Source organism: Marmota marmota, unplaced genomic scaffold (assembly GCF_001458135.2).
Source record: "Marmota marmota marmota unplaced genomic scaffold, marMar, whole genome shotgun sequence".
In the NCBI taxonomy this organism is placed as follows: Eukaryota; Metazoa; Chordata; class Mammalia; order Rodentia; family Sciuridae; genus Marmota; species Marmota marmota.
Window position 1 is genome coordinate 14,248,839 of NW_026000057.1, and position 27,713 is coordinate 14,276,551.

General features: G+C 34.9%; 1 protein-coding gene across 4 annotated transcripts in view; it reads right to left on the reverse strand.

Annotated features, from left to right (window-relative positions):
- The window catches only part of Pdgfc (platelet derived growth factor C), a 211,876-nt gene that overhangs the window by 144,141 nt on the left and 40,022 nt on the right, over positions 1-27,713 (reverse strand). The window contains exon 1 of one of the 4 annotated variants that reach the window (XM_015484519.2): positions 11,233-11,863. The exons of the other annotated variants lie outside the window; for them this stretch is intronic. The gene's annotated coding sequence lies outside the window, so the exon portion shown is untranslated. Of the gene's footprint in view, positions 1-11,232; positions 11,864-27,713 lie in introns of those variants that run through there. 4 annotated transcript variants of the gene reach the window in all.

A 27,713-nucleotide genomic window follows, 5' to 3' on the forward strand; every position in this document is an offset into this window, starting at 1 on the left:
GAGGGGGGAGGGTGGAGGATGGGAAAGGCAGCGGAGCACAACAGACACTAGTATGGCAATATGTAAATCAATGGATGTGTAACTGATGTGATTCTGCAATCTGTGTATGGGGTGAAGGTGGGAGTTCATAACCCACTTGAATCAAAGTGTGGAATATGATATATCAAGAAATTTGTAATGTTTTGAACAACCCACAATAAAAAATAAAAATAAAAATAAAAGAATTAAAAATGGTCAAATTCCTAAAAATCAATTTATGGAGCTGCTGCTATGTTTCAGTTGTTACGAGTTCTATAAAGTAGTTCCAAATTCTTCCCACACTCATAGCAATTATAATGAAGAATGTTAACAACAACAACAAAGAGAAAAGAGAGAATGAAAAACAATAGTGTGTGTGTGTGTGTACACATACACATATATATGAAGAAGAGGGTAATTAGCTAAGTACATCTTAATTGGGTAGAGAGATGAAATATTAAATCTGCATACCAGTACAGGTAATATTATTAAAAATAAAATGATTTATACAGCAAATTGACCATTAACTTTCTATAACAAAATGAGGCATGAATGAGTCACTGTCTAAATGTGTACATATACAATTAAGTCTTAATTGGAAATCATGTACTTAATGAAAACAATAGCAAACTACATAGTCGGATGACCACATGAAACTAAGTAAAAGTGATAGAAAACAACAGCAGAATACAAAGACTTAAACCATTCCTAGAAGGTAAAACTAAGTACTTCTTCTGCATACAGCATTATTACAAGTAACTTGAAAGATATTTTCTCCTTTGAATAGTAGAAAACTATACCCCAAATGATCACACAAACACTGAAAGTTCAGAAACTAATATTAAGGAAGAAAGTGGCTCAAAAGTAAAAGAATGAATTTTGACCTATGAAACAGATAAGACAAACATGGCAATTCCAGACCACACACCTGCCAAGAATATTACAGAGACAGAAATAAATCCATTTGTGCAAACTGTGCCTTACCAAACAATAGCAGACCACACAATCCATTTCTATAAAACAATTTAGTGGAATCTCTTGGCATAATTTCAAGATTAATTAAAAATACTGCAAAGCATAGGTAGAGAAAGAGTTGCATTGTTTGGCAGGAAGAAGGGAGACAAGAAAGTTTTGTTTTGTCTTTACAGAAAAATTCAAGAATGGGACAAAATATTGAAAGTGATACCTGCTTTTAAGAATGCTGACTAAATGATGCCTTGTTAGTAATCCAAAACCAGGTACCTATAAATTTAAATCTATTAAAAAAAAAAAAAGTTAAACAAGGAGCTGGGTTTGTGGCTCAGTGGTGGAATGCTTGCCTACCATGTGTGAGGCACTGGATTTGATTCTCAGCATCCCATGTAAATAAATTAACAAAATAAAGGCCCATCAATGTCTAAAAAAAATTTTTTTTTAATTAAACGATTTTGTAACTTAAAGGGAACGAAACAATCACATTGTTGCAATGAGATTAGAGCATTGTTTGTAGGAAAATTGGATTAAAATGGGATAGGGCAGCTGGAGGATAATCACCGAGTCTTTAATTAGACAGACCACTGACTCTGTCCTCATCACCTGACATGAATTTTCATTCTTTCTGTGCCTTGATTTATCATGAAAGTCATAGAAAGAAATCCTGATTGAAATCTTTTTTCCATTAGTCATTAATCATGACTGTAGGCAAATTACTTAATTTTACTGAGCTTTTAACTCCTCTAAAACAAGGCTAATTATACCTTCTTAAACCACTGTGAACATTAAATAACACATCGGAAGTGTCTTTGCCCACAGAAACCCATCAATTATTTAAAAAAACTATCTACCATTTAACCAGCACTCACAATACTAGTTCCCTCAGTGATAAGATTCAGGTAAGAAGTAATGACCTTTTAAGATTTCTGTGTGGGGTAAACCTTGGTAGAAATGAATAAATGTTAAAAGAAGATTTCATCCATTGTGTATATTCTGTGTTATTTTAAAGTTACATCAACTGGCCATTCTCACCCAAATCTCCAATGTCCCTTGTTGGCAAGGTCTTTCCTGGCTACTAAAACAATTCCTACTAATTAGTGCACCATGTCTTTATTCTTGTTGTATTTTTCTTCTTGGCACCCATCCTTACCTGACACATCCATACTTGAATGCTTCCTGGCTGCTTACCCACACTGGAATGTAAGTTTAGCAAGAGCAGAGAATTTATGTTGTTTATTGTTGGATTGCTGACCAATAATAGGTGCCCAATCCATATTTGCTGAAAGTATACGTTAAAAAATTACCTAAGAAACATCTTTTAAAAAGAAGATTATCTTGAAGCAATGGAACATTAGAAAAATTATACTCATGTAAATTCCCATATCTTAGAAGTACCAAACTGGATACTATACAATTACAGAACCAGGGTCTGTGGTTTTCAAAATACAGGTGAATAACAAAGAGATCAAGAGGCTGAGCTGGCACAGTCTTGGAAGGGTTAGAACCAGAAATAAATACCAGCTTCAAAAGCAACCTTCAAGCTTCATTGAATGAAATAATTACTATTGCTTAGTGCATAACAATCTGAGAGCACCTGCTGAATAAGGGCACTGTATTTTGAGTGTCTAGTATATGCAGATATTGGTTTTGATGTTTTATATTTATGACTTCCCTGAATCTTTAATCAAAGCCTATGAGTGCTGCAGTATCATTCTTTAATGACATGAGTCAGATATCTTGATAAGGTATTTAACATAATCACTTAATCATATTTATTTTGCTTCTCAAAGATATGATTGTTACCCACATGAGCGGATACATTAACTGAGTCTGTTTATCCCAAAGAGATTAATAAAATTTACCCAGATAATATAGATTTAAGTACTACACCAAGAATCTATACCCAAGGCCTTCAAAATTCATATTCTGTCTAAAATAAACTTCTAATCCAAGATTTTCTATAAAATTGGAGTGGAAAATATGTATTCAATTTTCCCCCTCTCTCCAGTGACCATTTAAAATTTCTTCAGCCAATCTCTAATTCATTCCAAAAGAAATCCTATTTGCCCAGATACCAATCTAAATCTATTTCGAATGTGGAGAGATCAACTTTGTTTAAATTATATTAGAAAGGTCATTCTATATTGCCTACAGAGCATTCAAGGTTTACACCCTTTATATGAAGCATAATGCCACATTCTGTGTCATATTTAATACACTGGAAAAATAACTATCTCAAATGTATACCTTAGCCCTGCTTACAAGTCTATTATATATAATGGCATTGACCAAAGGTAATAAATGAAACCTATTGAAAGAAATATGTCCCTTGTCTAGTTGTGTGTACTAATTTATATAAAGACCATTCATTATCCACACATTCGCACGTATGTTTATGTCTATAGCTGTACATGAAATACATGTAACAGATAATTTATACACTAGTACTTCTGGAATTATCAGGTTCAAAATTTAAAAAATTAATATGAACTTGGTGTATCTAAACAACATAAACCACTTGCTCAGATTTCTTAAGGTCCTAAATTTTTTAAATGTTTTTTGCTCTTTTTTCATTAAAATTATATCTACTGTTAAAGAGAGAAAAAAAAAATCCTCTTCATTCCAGAGTTTGTAGCTCACCAAGAGGAGTGGTTTCATTTATTCATTTATGTAATTTTGAAAAAAGGAATAATCACTTTCTCCTTTTGACTTACAATCACTTGTAAAATATGATACAATGGAAAGTAACACTATAATTTTAAGAGTGGACACATGAATAATAGGAGTGAACTTCCTGATTTTACACTTTGCTGTAATTAGAAGGTAGCTTAGGGGGATAGTTTTTTTTGGGGGGGTGCGGGGTTAAGATTTATGATGTACTTTTAAAAAATCCTGAGCATGGGCAAAATTTATCTTTGAAATTAGGGGATATAATTAAAATGTAAATAGACCTTGGATTCATAATGCTTTCCTATCTGTTGCTCTTTGCAGACTTGGGTTTCTAATTGTTCTTTAGCATTGTTTTGAAGCAAGTTAAAGGCCAGAAAAGGGAAATACAGGATGGGCTCCTCTTGAAAGGCAATTAAATTTAGCACCTCAATTACTTATAATTCTATGTAATTTTAAAATAAACTTTTAAGTTTAGAAACATTTTAAATGAGTAAAAAAAATTGTGAAAATAATATCAACTATCTAGATAACCTACACCGAGTTTCTCCTCTCATTAACATCTAACATTCCTACAGTACATTTGTCCTAATCCTTCAACCGATGGTATTAACTGTTATTAACTAATGCTAATATTTTATTCAAAGGTCCTTAGTTTTTGCCTAAAGTCTTTTTTTCTGTTCGGGGATATCATATTTACACTCAGTCACCATGTTAAGTCAGACTTCTCAGACATTCTTCTTATTTTTGTAATGACTTTGATAATCTTGAGGAGTACTTGTGAGGTATTAAGGTTTCTCAATTTAGATTTGCTTCTTAATTCCTCCCCATAATGTGACAGGGTTTATGGGTTGTAAGAACCCAAAAATAGAAGTTTTGCCAGTCTCCTCCCATTCTGTCAAGAGTAGGGTCTCAAGAAGACTTTTCACTGTTGATGTGAACTCAACCCCTTGCTGAAATGGTATTTGTCAGGTTTCTCCATTATAAAATTGTCCTCCCTGCTTTTGGCTCTGGTCTTCTGAAGGAATTAAAAGTCTCACCCCACACTTATGAAGTGGGAGTTACGCTTCACTTCCATTATGGCTTGGATCTTTAATGTTCCCCAAAAGCTTACCTGTTGAAGGCTTGGTCCCCAGATGACAGCAAAATTGGGGAGTGATGGAAACTTCGTGGGATAGGGGCTAGATGGAAAAAGGCTGCAGAGGCACGTGCTTGAAGGAGATATTGGGACCCAACACCCGCTCTATTCTGTGCTTTCTGGATGCCATGAAGTGAGCAGATTCCTCTGCCACCTGCTTCTGCCATAATGTGCTGCCTTATGACAGGTCTAGCAACTGGACGGAGCAACCATAGACTGGAACCTCTGACTCCCTGACCAAAATAAATATTTCCTTTTTCAAATCAATGACCTCAGGTGTTTTGTCACAATGACAAAAAGCAGACTAGTACAACTTCCTATCTACAAAAAGTATTTGAATTTTGTCTGCGTAAGAAATTTTGTCTCTTTTTGTCCTTTATTAAACTATTCAATACTTATTTACATCACTATAGATATTAGTTTAAATGTTACATCAGCATGAATTTGACATGTACTTTTTAACGTCACTTGTACATCTGGCTACTGCAATCTATAAAAAATGGTAATTTTCCAATACAAAAATAAAATGAGTATCATCCACTGTTTTATTTATATTGAAATAATAGCAGAGAATAAAAACTTACATTAAAACATTCTTTTAAAAATTAGATTGTTTGGGGCTGGGGTTGTGGCTCAGTGGTCGAGCGCTTGCCTAGCATATGTGAGGTACTAGGTTCGATCCTCAGCACTGCATATAAATAAATAAAATAAAAGTCCATTGACAACCAAACAATATTTTTTAAATGAGGTTGTTAAACATATATAATTTAAATAAATGGTCCTTGATTCTTCCATAGAATAATACATTCTAGCATCAAAGGCTTGTACTTTAATTGGTGATAATGTTATCTATCAAATTAAAAATCAAAATTAAAGTAGATATAAACAGATTTCCATAAGAACACTGGAAACCGGGAAACCTAAACTTCCAATCAAAATGTAACAGCAAAACAAGCCAATTTTATTAGCTGTCATAACTATGTAACTCTTCCATGATTACTTCTGCAGGTATACATAGAATATCCACATTACTTAAGGTGGCCTTTTGAGGACATTAGTGAATAAGTCTGATTCAATAATTTCAAAGTTGAAACTTACTAAATGGAACTTTCTGGACACTTAAAAAATAGATAAACATAAATTTCTACTGATTTAAAGTAATTAACAGTGACAGAACTCAAAATAGTGGTTACAACAGAGAAAGGTACTGACCAACTGGGTGAAAACAGGTAAAAATATTCTGAGCAATAGATTTAAGATTCATATAGTTCCAACTTTAGTATATGTATTGTCATGGTTAATTTTATGAGCCATTCTGACTAGAGCTAAGAGATATTCATATAGTTAGTAAAATACTATTTCTTGGTGTACCTGGGAGGGTGATTTTGGAAGAGATTAGCATTTTAATCAGCAAATTTAGTGAAGATCACCCTCACCACAGAAGAGTGCATTAATCATCTATTGAGAGTGTGAACAGAACAAAATGGTTGAAGGGAAAATCTGATCTCTATGAGCAGGGACATCCATCTTCTCTTGCCTTGGGACACTGATGTCCCTGGTCTCAGGTCTTTAGTCCGGAACTGACTGTTCAGAAGTCTATTCTCATCACCCCAGCGTACCTGACTGTGGGGCTAGGTTACATGTTTAGTGTTCTCTATGCCTAGTTTTCTCTAGGCATCTCTACTGATAACATTACAAAAATAACCAAAATAAAGCATGTTAGAAACAATATTTTATTGGAAAAAGGTAACATTTTTAGACAAACGCGTCAAGGGAAGATTAAATGCTTTGATGAAGTAACAGAACCAAAATCTTCTGCAATGTACAAGAATTATTTTCTTGATATGAGGCATTTAATTTTCTATGTTTTGTTCATGTCAAAAATATGTTGCCTAAAACTGATTTTTCCAAGGTTAAAGGATACTATTAAGTTTTGTATACTATATTAATGCAACTTCAAATAGGCATATTACTAAAAAAGTTGAAGACATATGGGACCTTTAAAAGTTAATCATATACATTTGTTTAATTTCTAGGATAATCAAACTTCCAAGGAGGTAGGCCCCTGAATGGCCTATCTTATGCTGGATGTCAATTCTGTCTCCTTTATTGTATAGTATATCAATCAATAAACCAATCCATGTGAATTCAGCCAAAATATCTTTCATAATTGAAATTAAGTACTGACTGTAGGAAAAACAAATTGCACTTTTGTCAGATAAATAAATAGCAATACTGTTTATTAACTATTCATTTTACTCAGAACATGTACGTATTTGGAGTTCAGCATTCACACTGAGAATTTTACACCATAAAGACTTAAAATTAAGAGGACTAAGAAGAGTATAACAATACGAGATTTTTTTTTAACACATGACTTTTAAGTATCATCTGTCTTCAATGTCTTTGCAACATAAAAACTAAACCCCCCTTTTTTACACATTTTCATATTTTGTACCAAATTTTCTTAAATTATATATTTGCTAGTGTGCGAGTGATTGTATAAAATTCTACCAAAAATGCAAACAAAAGAAAATTCAACTTCACTTAATTAACTTTAACAATCCACATTCAGAAGAATAGAACAAAAAATTCTGGCATTTTGTTTCCTACAATGGATACAATGAAGATTAATTTTTTTTCTTACTTTGCATCTTTTAATTCAACTCCATGCCAACAGACAGTTAGGACCCCCACTCACTCCCCATAGATGACAAGAACCTTCAAAATGTTTGAACCCTTCAGACTTGTGTTGGAAACCTCAATCAACAGGTGGAGCTCTGCCAGGACTCTTTGGGTTGGGCATCTCAGGATGGCTGTGTCAGTCACTTGAAGTATGTGTATTCCAGAATACTGGTCATTATTGGGGCACCCCTACATGGTCTCCATAGCTATAACCCCTAGGAGTGAGGTTCCATGATGGCTAGGATCTCCATGCCCTGAAGCAGATGCCTCTGAACCCCAAGTCCCGCAAAATGCCCGGGCCTTCCCGCCCTGTCCTGGAAGATGGAAGCAGGAACTTCTCCTTATATCTTATTTAACAAATTAAATTTTCTTTCTAAGATGTCCACAGCACAATAATAGACTAATAATAAAACATTAAAAGACAGTTTACTGTTGTCACCACAATATTCTAATTATCTGGGGTGCAAGGTGCCATGTATAACACTTCCCCAGAGGCTATTTACTGAACAATTTTCTTCCCATAGTTATCTCCATTCGTGTACATGTAATTATTTATTTCAATCTAGAAATGACAGTTTAGTTAGAATATTTCTATAAATGACACTAGCTGCCAACAGCAAAACAGAAAAGCTTGAAGTTTGAAGAACAAAAGGTAGGGCACTTTTAATTCCAAATATTACAAAGCATGAATATTGACTAGCAATGGGAAAATGTTACCACAAGAACATTAGACAAAAAACAAATTAGGCAAAATTTCAGTAGGTCTGTAATGATATCCTAACTCTATTTTTGCAAACCCTGATGCTTTGAATGACATCCTTCCCAGCCAGTTACTTGGTGTTGACTTCTGGCTAACTCAACCTATCAAGCATTTAACTATGTCCACTCAAGCCAGTTATCTCTCAAAGTGACCTCTACTAGGTATTATCACCTCAATAGATTTAGGGGAAAATCAAACAAATATAGTAGCATTATTCATGGCAAACAAAAGTTGGAAACAAGACAAATGCCCACCAGCTGATCGATGGTTAAACAGAATGTGGTGTATCTAAGCAAGGAATCAATACTTAGTCTTAAAACGGTAGTAAGCATAGATATGTGCTCCAAAAATGAAAGAACCTTGAAAACATGCTAAGGGAAAGAAGTCAATCACAAATGACTACACATATATAATTCCCTTTATAAAAAGTACCCAAAAAAGGCAAATCTCTCCAGGCAAAAGTACATCAGTATTTGCTTAAAGAATGAGATATCTGAAGGAGTAAGAAGTTGAGCACTAAAGAGTAACAGTTACTTCCTGAGGTGATGAAAACATTCTAGAGTTCACTGTGGTGATGGTCACACAACTCTGTGAATACACCAAAAACCATTTAATTGTACGCTTCAGATACATAAGCCTCTTTAAAATGGGTTTCCTTTGAGTCTTTTTCCTTAAGAAGCAAATGAAATCTTGAAAGATTTCATATATCCCTGGGCATCAATTACCACTTACATGTCAAAACATTCTTGCTGGTACTGATTCCTACCTCCATTCTTTAGTGAAGTAACAGGACATTTGTAACAGAAATTTCTAGAACCCCTGGGTCAATCATTTAGCTAACAGTTTTATTGAGATATAACCCACTCGGTCCTGTAGTTCATCCATTTTAAAATGTATAACTCAACAGTTTTAGAATATTCACCAAGTTGCACAGCTAATATGTTTTAATTAACTCACTAACTTGATTAAGAAAGGACTGCCAGGGACTGGGGTTGTAGCTCAGAGGTAGAACACTTGCCTAGCATGTGGAGTCACTGGGTTCGATTCTCAGCACCACATATTAATAAATAAAAGTAAAGTTCTATCAACAACCAAATTTTTTTTTAAAAAAGGACTTGCCATCATTTTATTCTAACTTTCAAACCTAGTATTTACTCTTATCATAACTACAAAAAAGATTGGCTCAACAAGGGCTCAGAACACTGTCTTTGCCAAAATTGAACACTTTAAAATTAGCCAATGCCTATATCCACCCTGGCATAAAACTACCTTCTCCTCTTTTGTTTTGTTTCATTTAATTTGTATAAACTTGGCTGAGATGAGACTCAAGTGGGCTGAAGAATGAAGGGGCTCCCATGTTCCTGTACTTCCTCTGTGTTCTCATAAAACCCAGGAATAAGTTTCCCAAGAATAATTATCTCTAAAGAGATATGTAAGTCTAACACAAAAGGCCTCACATTTACTATACGTATAACAATTGCAGACACAAAAGAATATTGTTAAATTCTGTCTCTACCCCCAGGATAAAACATATGCATTATCGTAGGGGTTTCAATAAACATAATTTTAAAATCATTTTTAATTAAGCTGAGTGCTTTCATACTTGGACACTAATTATGCTAACATTAAAATACAATGTAAAAATTCTAACTAGACCTTGAGTCTGATCTTTCACTTACATATTTAAAAACATGGGGGAAAAAACTTCTAAACGGGATGTAAAACGGGAGTTACAAAATATTTATTCTGCAAAATCTTTAACAAATTAATTTAATCTAAATATAACAGAACTAATTCACATGATTTACATTCAATGGAATAATTTACTTACAAGTAGAGTCTAGTAGCCTTCAAACTTCCATAACCTTAAAAGAAAATTCTGTACCAACTATAAATAATACTCTTCTATTTTCATTTGATGCTCAAGTAGATCCATACTCCAAAGTACTTGTCTGTTCTAACACTCTAAAGAGTTTTAATTTGTTGCAAATCAAATTAAATTCCATTAGTGAGGGGGAAAATGCATGTTAAATTTTAGATGCATGCTTAAGTGCATTTCATTTTGGATCTTGACCTACTTTACAAAGCTTACATGGCTTAAATCAAACACTGTACCACATCATCATTAAGTCATAATCAAATACACTTCATTATTTTTTTTTGTCTTGTGGTGCTTTTTAAATTTGGTTTTTCTAAAGCATATGTATCTCTTTAGAGATACCATTTTGGGGAAAGTTAGTCTAAGAAATCATAATCATTTCAATACTCAAAGAAAGATATGCAACCAACAGTGGGCTGAGCTTTTACAACCGATTTAGGAGACACAGAGGAGAGGACAGGGATTAGAAAGGTTATCAAGCATGTTATACTCATTTGTTACATTAAACATTCTTGAAAGGCAAGATGCACAAAATTTCCAAAAAAGTTAACACCAAATTTCCTAAAGAACTTGCTTTGATTATAGAGTTTATAATCATTTCTGGCACCGAATTCATTAAATTGTATGGCAATAAAATTAAAGCCAAAATAAAGTAATTTTTACATGAACATGCATGCAGCCAACACTATTAAATGCCCTCTTTTCAGACCTATGAAAATGTTCACTTGTTTCCAAATATACAGTCAACCTGAATACAGACAATACAGTTTTGTAAATGAAGAATGAAAAGCACATAGTTTAAAAGTTGTTTTATCAAGATACCTGAAAAAAGCAAAGCAGGCTGGTTTTACTAATCAAATTTTCTCAATGATCTCAGATAAAATTTACAAAAGAGGAATGATTCAATACAGGAAAATGAACATGCTTTTACATGCAGTGGATGCACAACGGTCCTAAATGACCTCCAAATTCCATAATCATAATCTGAGTACAGAATCTGTTGGTATAGAAAAGGGAGCAGTCCAAAGAACTTATTGAAAAGTTTTCCATAAAACCTAACTGAATAAAGGAAGACCAGAGCAGCCAAATGACAACCTGGTTCAATTTACTCACGTGCAATATACTCTATCCCTCTTCATTGTCCCCTTTACCCAAGACTGCTGGTCAGAGGGTGTCAGCTTTCCATTATGTGACCAACACTTGAGATAATGGACTCCTAAGGAAGTTGTTATATTAGCTTTCAGTCCCGGTGGCCTCTGGACCTGTTGTGAGGCAGCACATCCTGGCAGAAGCACATAATAAAAGAAAGCTCTTTGACTCATAGCCACTGGAAGCAAAGAAAGAAACGGGGAGGGGCAGGGATCCAACACCCCTTCAAGAGCATGGCCCTTAGGGACCTAACTTCCTCCTACTAAGCCCCACCTTCTGAAGATTCCACCACCTCCCAACAGCACCACAAACTGGTGACCAGGTCTTCTTAACACAAAGGCCTTAGGGGATCCTTCCCCAAACCACACCACAGACTTTACATCTCTTTTCAAATAGCGGCCTAACCAGGCGCTGTGATCTGGGAGGCAGCACAAAGAATAGGAAAAGAAGCCCAGAATCAAAGAGAAGACTTCCCAAATGTGTCTTCACCACTCTCAGGGGAGAAGACCCACAGAACAGCTTGCACCTGAAGCAGAATACAGGTCACTGTGACTTCTGAAGTGATCTGAATAGTGACAAGAGAATATTAATCTGAACAGAATAACCTGTACAAAATATAATCAGAATTTCAAAACATTTCAGCTAAAAACAGATCTTTCCTTAACTTTGAAGCCTGTCATCCACTTTCCTATTTTGAATAGTTACTATCTAAGAAATGCACTGCATGGGAAAGAGGAACTCTATTTAAACACTGTCTCATTTAGCCCCCATTTTTTTTGTACCAGGGAAGGAACACAGAGGCACTTAACCACTGAGCCACATCCCCAACCCCATTTGTATTTTTTATTTAGAAACAGGGTCTCCTTGAGTTGCTTAGGAAACAGGGTCTTCTTGAGTTGGTTAGGGCCTCTCTAGGTTGCTGAGGCTAACTGTGAACTCACAATCCTCCTACTTCAGCCTCCTAAACCGATGGGATTACAGGCATGCACCACCATGTCCAGCTAGTACCACCACTTCTGCTGACAGAAATCCACTAGAGACACAGAAGGAACATTCAATATGGTAGATGGAAGTCTGGACACAGAAAAGCTCCCAAGTGTATATCATCACCAAATTTCTGTATCATCTCAAAAAAAAAAAAGAGTTCTTCTGTTTCAAAATAGTTTATATTTTATATAATTTTTTAATAAACCAGTAGATACCCTCAATTAAAACAAAAGCTAATGAGCTGGAAAGTGTTCATATTTTGAGACTATACAAATATTTGCTTTAGAAGAGCTGAATAGAAAGGGAAAATGGACACATATGTACACATGCATCCCGCTATAGTTTTTCCTTTGGGTGGGGAACAGTTCTTCCCAAGAATTTGCCCTGGCCCAACTTAAATAAAAAGTATAATTGTCAACCTTTTTCTTTTTTAAAAAAGATATTTATTTATTTTATTTTATTTATTTCATACATGACAATAGTGGAATGCATTACATTCATAATTATCCCTTCACAGCACAATTTTTCATAACTCTGTATTTAAATTGCCAACCTTTTTCTACTTTCTCTGGTTCTAAAAGCACATAGTTCCAAAGATGGTTCTTTTGTTTGGAAAAATATAATGAAGTCTTTTGTAAATGCCAAGATAGGTTGGAGCCTTGAGAGTTAAATTCTCCTGCATAATAAATAACAAAAAAAAATATGATTCTAGGCAGACATCTAGAAGTGAAGATATAAATAGATTGCAATTGAGAATGGACCCCTCAAATATGGGAGGAGACGATAACTGTATAGAATGAGAAACCAGCAAGGTAGTCTCTGCAAGAGGGGTAATCACAAACTCTTAAGATTGCTAAGCAACCGTAAGTTGTTCTCTTCCAGAGCTATGCTGAGTCACATTTCTTATTTATCTCCCATTCTCCAATCTGTCTATGACATATAAGAGCTTTTAGTTGGCTACAAAGAAAGAAACTAGGAACCAAGCTATGAAATTCAGGAAAGAACAAAGCTACAGAATTCAGAATGGCAGGAAGAGAAAGGCAGGTGACCAACAACCCAATCAAAGTATGAGCAGGCATTCAGAACAAGAGAAAATTTACTAGCATCCCAGCCTCCAAAATACTGAGAGTGGGACTGAATTTCCCACAAAAAATGGAATGGGATAATTTGGGTTATTAAGAGAATATAATTCCAGAGGTTCAGAAAATTTGGTGAGCATGAATTTACCAAAAAATAAAAATTAAATTAAAGGAAAGGGCAGAGGAAGAGAGTAACGGAGGAGGAAAGACAAGGAAAATTGTGAAAATAAAATTTAAAAAAGAGAAGAGAGGAAGGGAAGGAGGAAGGACAAATGCTGACCAGGTGTCCCTCTCCCCACTGTTGATAAAACCAAGAGACAAAAAGATGTTGCCTGTGTTAACCCCATACATTCAAATTTACAATGAGGATCTGAGTAATTTTACCATCTTAGAGTTCATCTAGTTCAATCCTCTCCAATGTATAAAAACAAATGTGACTTTCAGAAAGTTAAGAGCCAGCCTGGTATCTTACAACTCTTTAGGGACAATTCTCATTCTATCCTGAACCACTTTGGAAGTTCATCATAAGAAAATTTAACTTAGTATAAATGCCCTAAACTACTGTTTCCAAGAATGTCAGGGAACTCTATTGTTGAAAGAAGCACAGATAATTATTTCTTCTAATTTGAATTTCCTTGGGTGATAATTCTAATTTTTCCCCAACTCATAAGCCATCTTCTCAATGTTCTTGTCTCCCTAGCAATTACCTCCATACTTTTCATTTACACACACACACACACACACACACACACACACACATGTGCCAATTGATTTAAAAAACTCCTTAACTGTACTGACATGGATATGGAGACTATTGTGATGAATGTGGCCCAGCCCTATATCTCATGGAGCTTCAGCCCAGTGGGAAACAAAAATGAAAATCAGTGTAATTAGGGATATGAAACTCTGCATTGTCAAGGGGCCTAGAGGACAGGCTCTGATAGTGTTATAGTGGCTATACAGGGACTCATCCTCCTGGGGTCAGCAAGGGAGGGAGGACAGCAGTGTTTCTGGTTCCTAGTTCAGTTCCTAAATACAGCAGGTGTTAAAGACTTCACCTGTACTGAATTTTGAAGAACAGACTCTGCTATTTCATATAAGCTTACCTAGAAAATTCATTCATTTATTCATTTAAATGCCTAATGTATGCTAAGTACTACAGCAAGCATTCAGAATATAACACTGAACATATGTACCCAGCTCCAACTCAGAAGTTTTTTTTTTAAGTTACACACAATTAACTCCTGTTGTGATATGCATTTTAATAGCAGCAAGAAAGAGGGTCCTACAGAGTCTAGTTTGATGCAATGAACTGAACTTCAAAAAATGTAGTTTGAAATAAGGTCAGAAGTATGCTTGGGCATTAATGACTAAGACTGCTAGCTAACATGCTGAAATGGGAGAAAATGAGCTACAGAAGACAGAGTCAATTAATACCTGAAGGAGGAGGGAATATTCTGAGAAGATGAAGGTAGAAAGGGTTGAACCTGGAAGGGTGCTGGGATGCTACGTACTCCAAGTGAACCAAGTAAGAGGTGGGGCCTACTGAAAAGTCTTGAGATCAGTGGGGGGTATGTCCCCAAAGGGGATTGTTGGCCTCAGTCTCTTGCTCTTCCCTTTTTGATCCCTGGTCATGACATGTGTGGTTTCGCTCTGCCATGTGCTCCTACCTTGATGTGCTGCTTTACCACAAGCCCAAAGCAACCAAGCTCACAAGGACTGAAACCTGAAAAACTGTGATCCAAAATAAACCTTTTCCCTTTATTAAGTTAATTGTCTCATTTTATTATATTATAGAGCTGACCAACACAGTGACATAGAAGGTGAAACCAAAAAGACAAATATGAGGTAACATTTAGAGAATAGGTTCAAAAGATATAGTATTAGAACACAAGGAAAGAAATTTTAATATCCCATGCTTGAATTAAAAGTTCATAGGATATAAGTGCAGTAATGGGATTCTCAGACAAATAAAGAAGGAAACCTGATTAAATGTTATCTCCTGAAACTATAATAAAACGGCAATGAAATCAACCCCAGCAATGTTTGGATCATGAACTGAGTAAGTGAAAACAGTAAATCTTCTGTGCTTACGATGTGTCCAGCACAGAGAAGAAATTCAATAAATTGTTCTTATATGGGTCAGAAAAAACTGATTATAAGAGACATAGCTCTGCTATAAAATCTTCTAACATTAACGCTAAGTTTTTATAAGTCATCTAATCTTTCTTTTCTTATCCTTCTTTTCCTTTCCTGTGTCATTTTTCAAACATTTAAAGAGCACCTATGATACGCTGAGCAAACCACTGAAGCTAAAGTTAACGCTATCTTAATACTTGATTCCCCTTGAGCAATGATCAAGGACTGTCAGCTCCTGGAACAAATGCTAACAGCAGCCTTAGGGCACCAGCATCTGCTGATCTCCAACATTAATGGGAATTTCTGGCCCTCAAAAGAGAAGGCAAGGGCAGGATCAGCCTGTGGAAGGAGACTCTGGAGCAAGAGAGGCCAAGAGGTCTTTCCAGTTATATCAAGTAGATAAACCTGAATCTTCTGAAATTAAGCATATGTTACTAAACAAAGTCTAATAAGGAAACAAGATCCCACAAATGAAGAGTGCACTTTAATGACTGTCCTAGGTGTTAAAATGATTTTTCTATCCAAGTTAAATTGATCAACAAAAACAGGTTTCCCAGGGTATAGACAGAGATTCCATCACCTTAATCTTAATGCAAACTTCCTTCTCTCTGATGGCTTTGGGCTTCAAAGGTAGTTGCCTGAAAGTGGCACTGCACTATGGCTCTTTCTCCAGTTAACCAGCACAGTTCAACAGTACTGTGGGATGACAGAGATGTTCTGAATCAGCATTCTCCAAAACCCCAGCCACCAACCATGGACAGAAAATGAATACCTGAAAGTGACAACAGCAACTGGGCAAATGAATTTTAAATTTAATTTTAATTAAGTTAATTTACATTGCCATATGTGGCTAGTGGCTGCCCAAATAAAGGAAGCAATAAGGCCACTGGTCTGGTCCCAATACTCATTAATAGAAGCTAGAATATAAGACGTTATATTACCTCTTTCTTTCTCTCTAACACAGAAATCAAAATTTCCTCCAACTTAGAACAGCAGTTAAAATTGAGTGTGTGTGTGTATCATGTATGTCATATATATTATTGTATTTTTTTTTTGTTTTTGATTTTTGTTTTTTGGTACCAGGGATTGAATCCAGAGGCACTCGATCACTGAGACACTTTCTCAGCCACTTTTTAAAATATTTTATTTTGAGACAGGGTCACCCGAAGTTGCTTAGGGCCTCACAAAGTTGTTGAGGCTGGTTTTGAACTCACGATCCTCCTGTCTCAACCTCCCAAGCCACTGGAGTTATAGGTATGCACCACCTCACTCAGCTAAAATAGTATATTCTTCATAAAGCATCAATGATCAACATATTACTGAAGTTCCATTAATACATTAGCCATGTGATGTATAGTAATCCTTTTAACTTCTCTGGACTTCATCTGCATTATCACAAAGGTAATATTTTCAGCTGTTATAAGTATGACTTAGATCATTATACTTCACACTTCAAAAGGCATATAATTAATATACCAAGAAGCTCCTGATGCCTCATTGATTTAGTAATAGTATTTGAAAGAAAGAGTATTCAATGTACTTTAACTACAAAGTACATCTTCAAAATGGACAATTTCTTTAAATAAGCATCTGACAGTCCAAGAAATACAAACATCTAATGAAGGTTTCATAAATCATTATAATAGCATCAATCACAATTTATCTTTTATTATTCATTTAATCAAATGTGAATTTACTCTTAAAATATTTTGAAATCCAAAAATATTGTTAATATCATGTCAATAAATAATGTCTCATAAAAGTCACAATTTATTAAAGGGTAAGATGATGTTTCCCACAGCAAAGCCCCATCCCCATTTAATTTTCTTTTTAATGGCTTAGGTTAAAGTCAGACCTGCCAATTGCATATGTGGTGATAAAATGTCAAATTAAGTTTTGAATTTCCTATATTTTCACATATAAAAGCCCATAAGAATGCCTTATAGATTGTAGCAACATTACACCTTAGAAATGAAATTCCAGAGACCATACTGATGCCTAGTTTGACTTTGTAAAGTCTTTGTTTGTTTTAAAATGCCCCCAAATATTTTGATTTTATTTTCATTAGAAATAATTAGTGAAGCCAAAAGGATTAAGTTTTCCCTGTATACAATTTTAAATTTATGCAAAAAATTAATATAGATTCTTTATATTGGATCTCACATTCTCCCACAATAACATCATACAATTAAATAGCTACACCTAAATGAACACCCTCTTAAAATCATGAATCAAACTCAATGTTTTTTGAACCTTAAGAAAAAAAATAGCTAACTTTACTAACTCGAAAAGAAAAAAGAAAAAGAAAGAAAGAATAACCACATTATTCAATATTATTCAATGAATAGACATAGAAAAGCAGGACTGGATGTGGTTACTAATTATTTTTAAATACTTCTAATTACTAGCACTAAAGGGAAATGCTGCTGAAAGCAATTAATTTGTAAATAAACAAAGAAGCATTTTCAAAGAAAACTCAAAGCCATTTTCTTCAAGCCATCTTTTAAAATGAAATATAAAAGCAAAGATTCTTTTTCTAAGTTCAATTCAATATCATTAGAAGAGCGAACATTTGCTACTAGTTACTTTTAAAATAGCCTATGAAATTCCTGAAATTGGATGATGTAACACATATGCACACTCCAAGACATAACATCAAATCAGTCAGCAAATATTTATTCATCTTTTACTAATGAATGCAAGGAACCAAGACAAAGAGAAGAAAAAAAAGTAAAACAAAACTAGTTGATGTATGAATACAACTCATAATCCTGAGAAAGACACAGAGTCGAAAAACAGAAAAAAGGGATGGAGGTGCAATGGAAGGGCAGCATCAGTGGGACCAATGGGAAGTCATAGCTGCACACTGCAAGGAAAGGGCTGTGCATTTGGGAACTGCTGATGTCTATTCTTTAAAAAAAAAAAAAAAATCCCACTTTGATGCCTAGCTACATCAGTTGCAATATTATTCTCCCAAACACCAGCTTAATATGCCAGCCTGGCAAGTTGCCTAGCCTAAAGTGCACAGAAGAGCCACTCAATAAATGTTGCCCAAATGAATAGATAAAACTTTTGCTCTCTGCAAAGTTGGTCCATATAAAAGTTCAAAACTTCACTAAGACCCAATGAAGTGTCTATTCATGAACAGCTGAACAGTTTCAACTTGCAATTTACATTTTTGAAATTGGGTCCTTTCTTGTCTATGTAAAATCATTCATCCATTTAATCATCAATCATTTATTAAGTACCTGTACACTGAATACTGAGAAAAATATTCTGGATATATTAAAGCAAGAAAAACACTCTGCTTTTCTACCTCTTAAAATCCAGTGCAGGTAAAAAAGTTTTTTGGGTTTTTTTGTTTGTTTGTTTGTTTTGTTTTAATAAATTGGGTCTAAAGCAACAAGGAAAATGTAAATAGCAAGTGCTATACAGAGAATTGAAATGATGTGATGTCAAAGACAAGCTAGTTCCTTTAGTGGTCACAGAAGGAGTGTTCCCGACCCCTTCAGAAATAGATCTTGGGTCACGGATTCAAATGCAAAAGTTTATAGGGAGGTAGATAAAAAATATCAAGAGGAGGATGGGGAATAGAAAAGGAAATGAAGTTACCAATAAAGGGTTCCTTATAAGGACAACCACCATAGGCAGCAACTACTGTTAATCCCACTGGGGAAAGGCAGGGGCATGCCCCTCAGGGATAGGGGAGTTCTCAGGGTATTTAGCACCAAATCCTATCTGCCATTAGTTGGGAGCTTACAGGGCACAGAGAATTCCCCAGTACTTCTGGTCTGCTGGAAGGCTTAAACAGAAAACAGGTAGCAAGAAGGGGAAAAAATAACAGGTTGTCACAGGGTGAGGTAGTTAGCACAGAGGCAGAGTGCATAGCAGAGTACATGCTGGGCCTGCAAGAAGCCTGGAGGAGAAGACATTTATGCTGAAATGTACATGGAAAGAAGGGTCAGGGCTAAAAGATTCCATATGGAAGGAACTGCCAGAAGAGGATGGAGCTTGGTGTGCTTAAGGAAAGGAAAGTCAGTTGGCCAGAATGGATGGGACAAAGAGAAAAATTAGTATAAAATCAGGTCAGAAGAGCAGGCAAAGACCAGATAATGAAAGGCTTCAGAATCCAGGGTAAAATAGTTGGCAGGTTTTTGCATTTTTAAAAGGTTACTCTGGTGCAAATGAATAGTAGGGATCATGACAGCAAGCAAGAAACTCAGAAAGCCCCCACCTCACCCCCCACAATCCCGAGGGGGGGGGGCGGTAGGGGAAAGTTGACTTGCTGATGAAACAAGGATTCAGTTTCTAGGGTTGGGAAAGAGGCTCCATCAAGAATTATTCAGACTCTCTGGGATAGGGTTGTGGCTTAGCAGTACAGCACTCTCTCCTAGCATGTTCGAGGCCCTGGGTTCGATCCTCAGCACCACATAAAAAATAAATGAATAAATAAAGATATTGTGTCCAACTAAAAAAATAAAAAATATATATTTAAAAAAAAGAATTATTCAGACTCTCTTCATGAGCAGCTCTGCACATGGTAAGTGCAGTAATCCCTCCTTCTAAGAAGAAGACTGAGAAAAGCACATCAGTGGAAAGAAAACAAAAAACTGTTTTGGCTTTGCCATAATTAAATGCTTATTATATATTTGCAGGCGAATAATTAGTTGGAACCACAGAAAAACAGAAAAACTATACATGTACATATATTTATTTATATATGGGAGTTATCAACATAAATAGCATCTGAAGGCAAAAGAGCACATGATGTAACCCAGGGGCAGTATAATATATAAATAAGAGATGAAGATCCAAAGAATAAATTTGTGCGAATAATCTGTTATTATAATAATCACTTAAACTGCCAACTCATTCTTTCCTTCATTCATTTAATAAATATTTGCTAAATATCAAATAACTTACAGCATTATGCTAAGAATTATGGGAAACTAATGATATATATAAATTTTCTTTGTAAGTGCTTAGGATTATAAAGACCCTTAAAGATTGACCATGATAACTGTCCTAAAAGACATACAGATAAAGAACCATGAAAACTCAAGGAAAGGATTATTTTCAACTGCTGAAACCACAGAATGTTTTGAGGGGAAAATAGCATTTAAGGACGTAAAGCCTTTTACATTTTGTAAAGCTCAATCTGTAAACTGTCAGGAGGTGAGTTCATTTCAAGAGTAAAAGGATTAAAAGAACAAAACTGCAGAGCGGGGACATTGGTCTGGAGTTCATCAAATAACTCAATCTGCTTTATGATAAAATGTATGAAAATAATTGATGGTGACTATATCTAGAACACCAAAAACACATAAAATACATTTCAAAATAAGGAAAGAATTCTTTTACTATGGTGCCAAATATTTTTTGGTTGGACCTCAAAATCACAAACCATAATTTCATTTCACTTCCATTTTACATAATATCATTTTCCATTGTACTGTGTACTATGAACAATCATCATGAGCATGGAAACTCACTTTTCACTTATACTGTCCATTTGGGTTATAGTTTGCCACACTGTAGATCAATTACTGGCACCCTTTCATCTATATATCTATCTGATTTTAACCTTAGAGTTTGCAAACTCATGTATTATACTTGGATCTGTAATGTGGCAATACTAATTACTGGATCAGGATAAAGAAAAGCAGAAGACTTTGGCTGGATAAGGAAAAGATGAAACAGGCTCAGAATAGATAGCTGAACAAGAAAGTCACAGGATGAATGAATGAGGCTCAAACGTTGAAGGATATATTGGCTACAAAGGGGTCTTAGAAACCTCTTCATGCTCTGCACTTGTCTCTTTGGATATTCTTCAATTTAGATCCATTGGTCGAATTCCTTTTTGCCATACTTTAAGAGACTACAAAGAAGCATCCTTGTATGATGACCTTTGAAGACATTTTAGTACACAGCTCCAGAAGAGAATTTAAAATAACAGACTTCCTGAAAAGCACTGCTTACATGAGATTTCTACTTTTTCTCATATTGGTTATCGTAAGAATAAAATTAAAATAGTTACCAAAGAACTAAACATTTTTTTTTCTAGAGTGGTTCTTTAAGAGGACAGTCATGCTAACAATATATGAATACATGGATATGAACGCCAAGCAAAATAGTAAAAAGAAACAAAGGGAAAAGAAATCATAACATGAAGAATATGCATAAACTCTCCCCAAAAGTAGAAATAATTACAAAAAATAATGTGATAGATGAGTCCATGAGAGATAATTTGGAAGGGTCAGCAGCCAAGAAAGCATTTTCACTTCTGCTAGTTAAATACTCTGAAATAGAGTGACAAAACATACCCTCAACTTACAAACCTTTCCTTTAAAAAAAATGATGGAAAATATATAACTAGCAAGAAGATACAATATACCAATCATTCCACTATATGGAAAATGAATGAATAAAAATAAAAACCCTAACCCTACCCAAGCACTTTATTAATCCAATATTCAAATATCCATGTACTTCTAAAGAAAATTTGCCATTGTCTGTTGAAAACTTAGACATTATGAAAAAATACATACTATGTTCTGAGCTACCTATGTGACATACCATGGGTGGAATGGGGAATAAGTAGTATGTCTTAAAAGAACATCTTTATAGTTCATAAAATCAGTTCTTCATAACAATAAAAGATCAACAAAATAATAGAGCTACTCTCTGTTTAAAATAAAAGCAAGCAAAAAAAAAAAAAAAAAAGAAAGAAAGAGAGAGAGAGAGAAACTGGTTTTCTCTATGGCATCTGCACATGAAATCTCTATTCTTCAGTCTTCCGGAAAGCATCAAAACACAAAAGAATTATCCTGAGAGACAAAATCTTTCCTCCTCTCCCTCTTCCTCCTTCAATGAATGATTTACTGTTCAATACGGGTTAACTCAGGTCAGCTAACAACAAAGAGGGAGCCGGTATTCAACCTTTATGTGGAGCAGAATGGAAAATAGTCCCTGGTTATTTATCTTGTCATGACTTGGGGATATTTGGAATAGTCTATAACGTTTTTAAATTCCTTATTTCATGAGTTACCTCTCCTACTTTCAAATGGTCCTTTGAAGACATGGGTGTTGACAGGGCAGAACTTGTAGCGTCCGAGAAATACAAAGCCCTGCTCAAGGGCCCACACAAGGAGAGATGTTGAAAAAAATCTCCGGGTCACATGTGGTGATATGCCAGATGTTGCCATTTAATTGTGGAGTTAAACCAAATGAACTAGTTTACCCACTGGATTAAAGTGTCGTTAGACTCATGTTTCTAACCTCTCAAAAGCACACTTTCACTTGCACCTCACCTAAAAGCTATTGTGTAGATACTGGGTAACTCACAGACAGTGTATGCAAGTATAAATATTCCATATAAAAGTATAATTTTAAGGATAATCTTCAAAAGTAGTATTAATTCACAAAATTTCACATAGCTTGCCTTTATTGCTGTATGATTTTTCCATGTAGATAGATGATAAAAGAACTTCAGGCAATAGCAAAAGTGTGCACAAGCTTATACAAATTCATTAAATTTAAGGAACTGAAAGGATTACACAAGATCACTGGCTTAAGATATCTGAGGTGGATGAATGAATCAATAAGACTTTTGAGCTTCATCAAGAGAAAATTTGTATTACAAATCCTATCGTGAATTTTCTTGGGGGAGGAAACAATGAGAGAATGAATTACTTACGCTATCCTAAAAGATATTTTATTTAAGTAAGGCATTGCCACAACAGCTATATAATTGTAAACAAAAATGAAACTCCATTATACACTTGAGACTCCTTGTAACAATTATAATTGTAAGACAATAATTAAGAATCTAGAGCCAGGTGTGGTGGCAAACACCTAGAATCTCAGGAACTAGAAAGGTTGAGGCAGGAGAATCCCAGGTTTCAGGCTAGCATCAGCAACTAGCAATACTTTCAATTTGGCAAGACCCTGTCTGAAAATAAAAAATTTAAAAGGCTGGAGATATAGCTCAGTGGTAGAGTGGCCCTGGGTTCAAACCCCAAGACCAAAAAAAGAGAAACCTAGGTTTATTATTTTGTCATACAGAAAATTGAGCCTCACTTAGTTTCCATTATCATCTTATTTCATCTTGTCCAGCAATCCTATAAATGTATATTAATTTATTTTTCCAGCTACCTTCTACTGGAGGTGTAGGTTGGGACAGGGAATAGCCAGCAAAGTATGGAATGCACTGAGATTGTTCTGAAAAGACAAAGTTGACAAAAATTGTGACATCAAAGGATGTGACAGTCTCAGAATTCTGACCTTCAGAACTTGAAAGCAATCAACACGAATTCTTTCGTATCATGGGTAAAATAGCAAATATTTCCTGTTATTAAACCTTTTTTGGCTTACCTTCCCAAAACTAAAGCAGAGCTTCTGAAAATATAACTGACAATAAAAAGATTGTTAAGAGTGCCTCTATACTGTAGAACAAAGAGTATTCCGACTGGGAAGGAAACTTAAATTATAGGCAAAGATCCACAAAGGCTTAAGCTGCTCAGGACTGCATTCACCTCTCTGGTTATGGCAAACACTTCAGGACACTTGACCATCAGGGTTGGCCTGCCATGGGGGAGGAGAGCCAGGAACGATTCCCCCTCAACTATCTTGGAAAGAAGATCCAGAATCACCTTGAAGTGCCTCACACCTTCACTGTTTATGAAAGCAGAACAACCACACCATCAATAGACAAATACGAGGCAGTTAACTATGAGAAAGGAAACTTCTGGCCCTGACTCCCTAGCGAGCTCAAGTTCCTTGGAACCTTGGACCACCCACACGTTAACTATGCTAACTATCCTCTTAAACTAAAGTGGAGATATTTGTTCAGAATTATGGTTTATACTTACAGGGGAACAAATCTTTGCATAGATTTTAAACATTACATTTATAAGAGCTGTTTAAAAAAAAAACTAAATCTGTTGAATAGAAAACTCTCAGGTAGTAGAGTGCACTTTAAAATGTTTTTTAAATTTTAAAATATTCCCCTTAAAAAATCAGTCCATACATTCCTCATAAAAAGTATAATTCAGCAATATTTAAAAATCATTTACAGTAATCTACCATGATCTATACAATATATAATCTTAGTTTAAAAATAGCTCAAAGTTAAGAAAATGTATAAATAAAAGGGATAAAAGAAGAATATTTATTTACTAATGTACTAAATTTAATCTATTAGACACATCTAATATTCTTGGTTAGAAATAAGGATGTATTTCCATGGTAGAGTGTTTGCCTTGAATGCACAAGGTCTTGGGTTCAATCTCTAGCACTGCAAAATATAAATAAATAAATAGATAGATAGATAGGTAGATAGATAGATAAATGTTATATGTGTACATACATACATATATGTGTCTATGCATATATGTATATATACATATATATGTTCTATTTTAATTAGGAATAGTATTGTGTTAAAATCATTGTTGCATTTTCTACAACTTACATTTTCAAGAGCAAGGTTTTTTGTTTTCTTTTGTTTAATTTTTTTTATAGCTGAAGATGGACAGTGCCTTTATTTAATTTGTTTATTTTTATGTGGTGCTGAGGATCGAACCCAGTGCCTCACCCATGCTAGGCAAGTGCTCTGCCACTGAGCTACAGCCCCAGCCCATTTTTTTTTGTTGTTGTTGTTTTGATGAATGAATACACTTGAGTTTAACCTTCAGAAATCAAGACAGGCATATTTACTATATGAAACCAGGAACAATATACTATATTTGTTCTCAAAAAAAAATGAAGAAAACAGTGTGAGAAGAGAATTAACACCTAATCACAATCATCACAAGGCGAAGTTGACTGGCCTGTTGAGAACCCAGGCTCTGCCATCTTATATCTGACTGCAAGATCCTAAGCGAGTTCCCTCCCTTCTGAGTCTGAGATGTGTCACCTGTATAAGGAAGCTAGGCAATTAATAGTGTTCTTTAAAAATCCTCAATGAAAGAAAGTAAACGAAATGGTGGTCCACAGTATCACTAGATATCAGTTATTCATCCTATCATGAAATTAAATGAATTGAAAGCTTGCTCAGGTACAATATTACAGGACATAATACCGGATAGTAAACAGCTTTGTTATTACTAATTTATATATTTACTATACTATACTTTTTGTTATTTTAGAGTATATTTATTCTATATATAAAAAAAATGCTTATTGTAAAAAAGTATGCTATGTAACTCCAGCAAACAGCTTATCATCCAGCTGGTGTTGACCACGTCTCTTGGTTGGTTGCATCGAGAGGCCAGGGAGTAACTGACTAGACCATCTAGATTTATGTCAGTGCACTCTAGAATGTTCACACAACATCAAAATCACCTAATAACATATTTCTCAGAACTTCTCTCATTGTTAGGTGACAAGTGACTGTATTAGATAAAATAGCCAAACCTATTACATTAGATCCTCATTGTTTATGAATTCCACATTTGCAAATTCTCCTACTTGCTAAAATTTCTTATAATCTCAAAATTAATACCTAATAAGCAGCACTATTTATGGTCATTAGCAGGCTTGCACACACAGTGAGTGAGTGACAAAATCTTTTGAGTTACTGGAGGTGATGTCCTTCCCAGCTGATGTCATTCCCAAGTGATGGTGAATAAGGACATGCTGGATGTGCTCTATCCTCTTTCAGCTCTCACACTGCAAGTAAGTGAACACTCTGCAGGATGGTTAGTGCATTTTTGTATTTTTGTTCTTTTTGTCAGTAATTTTGGTTTAGAATAACCCCAAGCATAGTTCTAAAGTCCTGTTGTGTGGTTCAAAGCTACAGATGGCTATGATGTGTATGCAGAGAAAACCTGTGTCAGAGAAGCTTCATCCAGGCTCATGCTTTCAGCTATGAGTTCAATGTTAATGGGTCAGCAGTGTATATTAAATAAGGTGTCTGTAACAGACACACACATGAGGCAATGCTATGTATTGATTAGTTGATGAAAATGTGACCAGGGATGTGCAAAAACTTAATCCTGTGTATCCCAAGGGAGCCAAAACTCGTTCTATATTTGCAATGACTTTACAGACTTCAGACTTTAACTTCCATGAAAAATGAGAACAGGGTTGGGGTTGTAGCTCAGTGGTAGCATGCTTGCCTAGCACATGTGAGGCACTGGGTTCAATCCTCAGCACCACATAAAAATAAATAAGTAAAGATATTGTGTCCATCTACAACCAAAAAAAAATTAAGAAAAAAAATGAGAACATATTGTATATAATAAATCCTATATTAAAAAACAGGAATACAAAATTTAAAAACAGGTTCTTGCTGTCAAAAAAATTAAATGTCAACTACACACATTGTAAAAGATTAAAATAAAAACAACAATTGCTAGAATGGAAAGATAACATTAGGCATCATTACAAATGTAGCTATCCTTTCTCTATGTAAAGAACACAACAAGAAATCATTTGAGATTAATATTAAAATATAAATTACAATTCTCTTTGGCTAAAGTCAGATAATACTAAAAAGGTCATGCTATGTTGTAGGAGTATGATTCCCTATCACAATCTGATATGTTTTCCAGTTAAATCTATATGCCCATCGTCTCCACAGAATTTCATAAATTTGTGATACAAATGGTCACCCTTGACTATATTTAAATATCAAGCCTTGACAGCACCTCAAGAATTGATGAAAATTGGAGACATAGGAGCCCTCAAAAGAAAATCTCTTTGCTTACCTAGCATGTGTGAGATAATAAAATAAGTTATTTATTTTTAATGCACCACATTAAAAATAAATAAACAAATAAAATGAAGATATTGTATCCATCTACAACTAAACAAAAAAAGAAATTCTACTTCACTTCAGATGTCTCTCTTCCTGATAACCTCTAGTCCCAACTCATTCCTACTCAAGGCCGAGGAAGGAACTAATAGAATTTACTGTTCTAATAAACAGCTCTACCCTTTCTCTTTGACCTCTAATGGTCAACACTCAGCTTTGTGTTTTGTTTTGGTTTTTGGTTTTGTTCTTTTTAGTTATACATGACAGTAGAATGTATTTTGACATATTATACATATATAGAGTATAACTTTCCATTCTTGAGGTTGTACATGATGTGGAGTAACACTGTTTGTGTGTTCATATATGAACATAGGAAAGTTATATCCAATTCATGCTACTATCTTTCCCTTTGTGTTCTTCTCTAAATGTTTTAAATCATGAGGTTCAGGAAGAGTGAAAGGTGGGGAGGAAAAAAAAAGCAG